We start from the raw sequence: 8,412 nt of genomic DNA on the forward strand, positions 1-8,412 counted from the left end.
ACAAGGACACATAAGCCACACATCTCCCTCCAGACATTTGGACTCCCTCCTAAGGGGCAAGGGGCTCTGAGAGCTCAAGCATTTTTATTGAAATGAGGTACTATTACCCGAATTTTTAAAAATTTGCAAATAATATCAATATTAAATGAGAATGCAAATTTAATTAATTTTTATTTTTATTTTTATTTTTATTTTTATTTTTTTTATTATACTTTAAGTTCTAGGGTACATGTGCATAACGTTTATATCATGTATAACTCCCCAATGCAATCCCTCCCTCCTCCCCCCTCCCCATGATAGGCCCCAGTGTGTGATGTTCCCCTTCCCGAGTCCAAGTGATCTCATTGTTCAGTTCCCACCTATGAGTGAGAACATGCGGTGTTTGGTTTTCTCTTCTTGTGATAGTTTGCTAAGAATGATGGTTTCCAGCTGCATCCATGTCCCTACAAAGGACGCAAACTCATCCTTTTTGATGGCTGCATAGTATTCCATGGTGTATATGTGCCACATTTTCTTAATCCAGTCTGTCACAGATGGACATTTGGGTTGATTCCAAGTCTTTGCTATTGTGAATAGTGCCGCAATAAACATACGTGTGCATGTGTCTTTGTAGTAGAGTAATTTATAATCCTTTGGGTATATACCCAGTAGTGGGATGGCTGGGTCATATGGTACATCTAGTTCTAGATCCTTGAGGAATCGCCATACTGTTTTCCATAATGGTTGAACTAGTTTACAATCCCACCAACAGTGTAAAAGTGTTCCTATTTCTCCACATCCTCTCCAACATCTATTGTTTCCTGACTTCTTAATGATTGCCATTCTAACTGGTGTGAGATGGTATCTCATTGTGGTTTTGATTTGCATTTCTCTGATGGCGAGTGATGACGAGCATTTTTTCATGTGTCTGTTGGCTGTATGGATGTCTTCTTTTGAGAAATGTCTGTTCATATCCTTTCCCCACTTTTTGATGGGGTTGTTTGTTTTTTTCTTGTATATTTGTTTGAGTTCTTTGTAGATTCTGGATATTAGCCCTTTGTCAGATGAGTAGGTTGCAAAAATTTTCTCCCATTCTGTAGGTTGCCTGTTCACTCTGATGGTAGTTTCTTTTGCTGTGCAAAAGCTCTTTAGTTTAATGAGATCCCATTTGTCAATTTTGGCTTTTGCTGCCGTTGCTTTTGGTGTTTTAGACATGAAGTCCTTGCCCATGCCTATGTCCTGAATGGTACTACCTAGATTTTCTTCTAGGGTTTTTATGGTATTAGGTCTAACATTTAAGTCTCTAATCCATCTTGAATTAATTTTCGTATAAGGGGTAAGGAAAGGATCCAGTTTCAGCTTTCTACTTGTGGCTAGCCAATTTTCCCAGCACCATTTATTAAATAGGGAATCCTTTCCCCATTTCTTGTTTTTGTCAGGTTTGTCAAAGATCAGATGGCTGTAGATGTGTGGTATTATTTCTGAGGACTCTGTTCTGTTCCACTGGTCTATTTCTCTGTTGTGGTACCAGTACCATGCTGTTTTGGTTACTGTAGCCTTGTAGTATAGTTTGAAGTCAGGTAGCGTGACGCCTCCAGCTTTGTCCTTTTGACCTAGGATTGTCTTGGCAATGCGGGCTCTTTTTTGGTTCCATATGAACTTTAAAGCAGTTTTTTCCAATTCTGTGAAGAAACTCATTGGTAGCTTGATGGGGATGGCATTGAATCTATAAATCACCTTGGGCAGTATGGCCATTTTCACGATATTGATTCTTCCTATCCATGAGCATGGTATGTTCTTCCATTTGTTTGTGTCCTCTTTGATTTCACTGAGCAGTGGTTTGTAGTTCTCCTTGAAGAGGTCCTTTACATCCCTTGTAAGCTGGATTCCTAGGTATTTTATTCTCTTTGAAGCAATTGTGAATGGAAGTTCATTCCTGACTTGGCTCTCTGCTTGTCTGTTACTGGTGTATAAGAATGCTTGTGATTTTTGCACATTAATTTTGTATCCTGAGACTTTGCTGAAGTTGCTTATCAGCTTAAGGAGATTTTGGGCTGAGATGATGGGTTTTTCTAAATATACAATCATGTCATCTGCAAACAGGGACAATTTGACTTCTTCTTTTCCTAACTGGATGCCCTTGATTTCTTTCTCTTGCCTGATTGCCCTAGCCAGAACTTCCAACACTATGTTGAATAGGAGTGGTGAGAGAGGGCATCCCTGTCTTGTGCCAGTTTTCAAAGGGAATTTTTCCAGTTTTTGCCCATTCAGTATGATATTAGCTGTGGGTTTGTCGTAAATAGCTCTTATTATTTTGAGGTACGTTCCATCAATACCGAATTTATTGAGCGTTTTTAGCATAAAGGGCTGTTGAATTTTGTCAAAAGCCTTTTCTGCATCTATTGAGATAATCATGTGGTTCTTGTCTTTGGTTCTGTTTATATGCTGGATTACATTTATTGATTTGCGAATGTTGAACCAGCCTTGCATCCCAGGGATGAAGCCCACTTGATCATGGTGGATAAGCTTTTTGATGTGCTGCTGAATCCGGTTTGCCAGTATTTTATTGAGAATTTTTGCATCGATGTTCATCAGGGATATTGGTCTAAAATTCTCTTTTTTTGTTGTGTCTCTGCCAGGCTTTGGTATCAGGATGATGTTGGCCTCATAAAATGAGTTAGGGAGGATTCCCTCTTTTTCTATTGATTGGAATAGTTTCAGAAGGAATGGTAGCAGCTCCTCCTTGTACCTCTGGTAGAATTCAGCTGTGAATCCATCTGGTCCTGGACTTTTTTGGTGGGTAGGCTATTAATTGTTGCCTCAATTTCAGAGCCTGTTATTGGTCTATTCAGGGATTCAACTTCTTCCTGGTTTAGTCTTGGGAGAGTGTAAGTGTCCAGGAAATTATCCATTTCTTCTAGATTTTCTAGTCGATTTGCGTAGAGGCATTTATAGTATTCTCTGATGGTTGTTTGTATTTCTGTGGGGTCGGTGGTGATATCCCCTTTATCATTTTTTATTGCGTCTATTTGATTCCTCTCTCTTTTCTTCTTTATTAGTCTTGCTAGCGGTCTGTCAATTTTGTTGATCTTTTCAAAAAACCAACTCCTGGATTCATTGATTTTTTGGAGGGTTTTTTGTGACTCTATCTCCTTCAGTTCTGCTCTGATCTTAGTTATTTCTTGCCTTCTGCTAGCTTTTGAATGTGTTTGCTCTTGCCTCTCTAGTTCTTTTAATTGTGATGTTAGAGTGTCAATTTTAGATCTTTCCTGCTTTCTCTTGTGGGCATTTAGTGCTATAAATTTCCCTCTACACACTGCTTTAAATGTGTCCCAGAGATTCTGGTATGTTGTATCTTTGTTCTCATTGGTTTCAAAGAACATCTTTATTTCTGCTTTCATTTCGTTATGTACCAGTAGTCATTCAGGAGCAGGTTATTCAGTTTCCATGTAGATGAGCGGTTTTGATTGAGTTTCTTAGTCCTGAGTTCTAGTTTGATTGCACTGTGGTCTGAGAGACAGTTTGTTATAATTTCTGTTCTTGTACATTTGCTGAGGAGTGCTTTACTTCCAATTATGTGGTCAATTTTGGAATAAGTGCGATGTGGTGCTGAGAAGAATGTATATTCTGTTGATTTGGGGTGGAGAGTTCTATAGATGTCTATTAGGTCCCCTTGGTGCAGAGATGAGTTCAATTCCTGGATATCCTTGTTAACTTTCTGTCTCGTTGATCTGTCTAATGTTGACAGTGGAGTGTTGAAATCTCCATTATTATTGTATGGGAGTCTAAGTCTCTTTGTAGGTCTCTAAGGACTTGCTTTATGAATCTGGGTGCTCCTGTATTGGGTGCATATATATTTAGGAGAGTTAGCTCTTCCTGTTGAATTGATCCCTTTACCATTATGTAATGGCCTTCTTTGTCTCTTTTGATCTTTGATGGTTTAAAGTCTGTTTTATCAGAGACTAGGATTGCAACCCCTGCTTTTTTTTGTTCTCCATTTGCTTGGTAGATCTTTCTCCATCCCTTTATTTTGAGCCTATGTATGTCTCTGCATGTGAGATGGGTCTCCTGAATACAGCAGACTGATGGGTCTTGACTCTTTATCCAGTTTGCCAGTCTGTGTCTTTTAATTGGAGCATTTAGTCCATTTACATTTAAGGTTAATATTGTTATGTGTGAACTTGATCCTGTCATTATGATATTAACTGGTTATTTTGCTCATTAGTTGATGCAGTTTCTTCCTAGCCTCGATGGTCTTTCCATTTTGGCATGTTTTTGCAATGGCTGGTACCGGTTGTTCCTTTCCATGTTTAGGGCTTCCTTCAGGGTCTCTTGTAAGGCAGGCCTGGTGGTGACAAAATCTCTAAGCATTTGCTTATCTGTAAAGGATTTTATTTCTCCTTCACTGATGAAACTTAGTTTGGCTGGATATGAAATTCTGGGTTGAAAATTCTTTTCTTTAAGAACGTTGAATATTGGCCCCCACTCTCTTCTGGCTTGGAGAGTTTCTGCCGAGAGATCTGCTGTTAGTCTGATGGGCTTCCCTTTGTGGGTAACCCGACTTTCTCTCTGGCTGCCCTTAATATTTTTTCCTTCATTTCAACTTTGGTGAATCTGGCAATTATGTGTCTTGGAGTTGCTCTTCTGGAGGAGTATCTTTGTGGCGTTCTCTGTATTTCCTGAATTTGAATGTTGGCCTGCCCTACTAGGTTGGGGAAGTTCTCCTGGATGATATCCTGAAGAGTGTTTTCCAACTTGGTTCCATTTTCCCCCTCACTTTCAGGCACCCCAATCAGACGTAGATTTGGTCTTTTGACATAATCCCATACTTCTTGCAGGCTTTGTTCATTTCTTTTTCTTCTTTTTTCTTTTGGTTTCTCTTCTCGCTTCATTTCATTCATTTGATCCTCAATCGCTGATACTCTTTCTTCCAGTTGATCGAGTCGGTTACTGAAGCTTGTGCATTTGTCACGTATTTCTCGTGTCATGGTTTTCATCTCTGTCATTTCGTTTATGATCTTCTCTGCATTAATTATTCTAGCTGTCAATTCTTCCACTCTTTTTTCAAGATTTTTAGTTTCTTTGCGCTGGGTACGTAATTCCTCCTTTAGCTCTGAGAAGTTTGATGGACTGAAGCCTTCTTCTCTCATCTCGTCAAAGTCATTCTCTGACCAGCTTTGATCCGTTGCTGGCGATGGGCTGCGCTCCTTTGCAGGGGGAGATGTGCTCTTATTTTTTGAATTTCCAGCTTTTCTGCCCTGCTTTTTCCCCATCTTTGTGGTTTTATCTGTCTCTGGTCTTTGATGATGGTGACGTACTGATGGGGTTTTGGTATAGGTGTCCTTCCTGTTTGATAGTTTTCCGTCTGACAGTCAGAAGGACTGTCTGTTGGTCTGTTGGAGATTGCTTGAGGTCCACTCCAGACCCTGTTTGCCTGGGTATCAGCAGCAGAGGTTGCCAAAGATAGAATATTGCTGAGCAGCGAGTGTACCTGTCTGATTCTTCCTTTGGAAGTTTCCTCTCAGGGATGACTCCACCCTGTGAGGTGTGGGGTGTCAGACTGCCCCTAGTCGGGGATGTCTCCCAGCTAGGCTACTCAGGGGTCAGGGACCCACCTGAGCAGGCAGTCTGTCCGTTCTCGGATCTCAACCTCCGCGTTGGGAGATCCACGGCTCTCCCCAAAGCTGTCAGACAGAGTCGTTCGCCTCTGCACCGCCCCCGCTGCTTTCCCTATTGGACCTCAGCTGTGGGCTGTCCCCAGAGGTGGAGTCTACAGAGACAGGCAGGTTTCCTTGAGCTGCTGTGAGCTCCACCCAGTTCGAGCTTCCCAGCGGCTTTGTTTACCTACTTAAGCCTCAGCAATGGCGGGCGCCCCTCCCCCAGCCTCGCTGCTGCCTTGCGGATAGATCGCCGCAGACGGCTGTGTTAGCAGTGAGGGAGGCTCCGTGGGCGTGGGACCCTCCCGGCCAGGTGTGGGATATATTCTCCTGGTGTGCCTGTTTCCTTAAAGCGCAGTATTGGGGTGGGAGTTACGCGATTTTCCAGGTGTTATGTGTCTCAGTTCCCCTGGCTAGGAAAACGGATTTCCTTCCCCCTTGCGCTTCCAGGTGAGGCGATGCCTCGCCCTGCTTCAGCTCACGCTGGTCAGGCTGCAGCAGCTGACCAGCACCGATTGTCCGGCACTCCCTAGAGAGATGACCCCAGTACCTCAGTTGAAAATGCAGAAATCACCGGTCTTCTGTGTTACTCGCGCTGGGAGTTGGAGACTGGAGCTGTTCCTATTCGGCCATCTTGCTCCGCCCCAATTTAATTAATTTTTATCCACAAAGTGGCTAGGGTTATGAGTAAAACGATATTAATTTCAGATAAAATTACAGAGTTACATTTTTCTGCCACATCTCCATATGTGACATCTCTACGTTTGTTTTTTTTTTTTTTTTTTTTTGAGACAAAGTTTCACTCTTGTTACCCAGGCTGGAGTGCAATGGTACGATCTCAGCTCACTGCAACCTCTGCTCCTGGTTTCAAGTGATTCTCCTGTCTCAGCCTCCTGAGTAGCTGGGACTACAGGAGTAGTCCTGTATCCCACTCCTGGGATAAAGGAGTGCTGCATAAAACTTATATTCTCAAGCCCCACTTGGAGGTCTCATGAACACTGAAACAGTGAAACTTGCAAGAAAACAATTTTCCACTATATCTTTAGTTTTATCTTCCATCCAATATTATAAATATACAAGGAATAGGACTAACTAGATTTAAATAGAACTAACGAGATGGAGCTGGGCACAATGACTAATGCCTGTAATCCCAGCACTTTGGGAGGCTGAGGCAGGCAGATCAGTTGAGGTCAGGAGTTCAAGACCAGCCTAGCCAACATGGTGAGACCCCATATCTACTAAAAATACAAAAAATTAACTGGGCATGGTGACAGGTGCCTGTAATCCCAGCTACTCGGGAGGCTGAGGCAGGAGAATTGCTTGAACCCCGGGGGTGGACGTTGTAGTGAGCCAAGATCACACCACTGCACTCCAGCCTGAGCAGAGAAAAAAGTAACTCGATGGAATTTTAACCAGTTTCAGTAAAAGATCATACAAGGCCTGGGGTGGGATTACAGGTGATCGCCACCACGCCCAGCTAATTTTTGGTATTTTTAGTAGAAACAGGGTTTCACCATGTTGGCCAGGCTGGTCTTGAACTCCTGACCTCAGGTGATCTGCCTGTCTCAGCCTCCCAAAGTGCTGGGATTACAGGCGTGAGCCACTACGCCAGGCCTTGTATGATCTTTTACTGAAGTTTGGTAAGGGGAGGCTAGAGGAGACAGAGATCCAGAAATAATGTTTCTTTTTTCTGCTTCTGTGCAAAATTCCTGGCAGCTAGATGTCAGAAAGGAGAGGGCATTTTGAGTAGGCTTGGAGTAAGAGTTGAGACACTAAGACAGACCCTGCAATACCCCGGTCATCATTGCATCCTCTGTCTCAGGGCAGTCATTTGGAATGAATAAAAAGACAACTGATTGAGTAGCAGAAAGAGGAGTCTTCGCATCCCAAACCAGTGCCCGTGGTAGGTAGGTGATGAAAGGCCCACAAATGTGTAAACACAGATGCTGACATGGAGATACTGAGTCACGACTCAATGACTGTGATGTTATTATCTGTTTTGCTGGCTCATTGGGGCTAGTTGTCCTGTAGTTGTGCCTGGCCCATTGGCTGGGGGTTTATCACTATATGACTTGCTCTGGAAGAATACCTAAAATTATTCTGTAGCAGAGGGATATGATGGGAAGAAAAAGTTTTCTTTCTGGCATAGACTCAATGGCTGTACTCTAAGTAAGGAGGAAAGATCAGTATGGATGTATCATTTTAGCTCATATATTTCATATCTCACTCATTCTTGAGTCAAAAGTGTAACTTACAGAGAAACTCTGGATGAGTATGTCAGAATCTCACAGAGTCAAACTGAGGAGGTGTGGTAGATGTTGCTAATTTCAGTCTTCTGTTGTAGGAGAAACTGTTCCTGTCTCCATGGCCTCCACCTTACATAGGACTTTCTCCCACCAGCCCTGCCTGGGAGGAGTGGCTAGGAGTCCAGTCCCTCAGGAGGGCACATGTTCTTCTCCAGATCAAGGGCTGTATTTGTTACAAGGGAGCCTGATGCTTGATCCATGTGATTTATATCCAGTTTAACTCCTGGGATCACCCATGATAAGTTTTCCCCCGATCCGAACAGAACCCTTGTCATCACCTGTATTCTCTTCACTACATTCAACTGTTACCTCTCGTGACTTTTCCTATGATCTGTCCAAATTTTGGCTAACATCGTAGTAGAAATCTGTTTTCTGACTTGTAATTTTCTTGCTTTGAAATTTTATCTGTACTCTGTTAAATTCTGTCTTAACTGCCACCACTGAAAAAAAACTTTTTTTCAAAAATAGTA

The sequence above is a fragment of the Trachypithecus francoisi genome, unplaced genomic scaffold (assembly GCF_009764315.1).
Source record: "Trachypithecus francoisi isolate TF-2019V2 unplaced genomic scaffold, Tfra_2.0 Lachesis_group15, whole genome shotgun sequence".
Lineage (NCBI taxonomy): Eukaryota > Metazoa > Chordata > Mammalia > Primates > Cercopithecidae > Trachypithecus > Trachypithecus francoisi.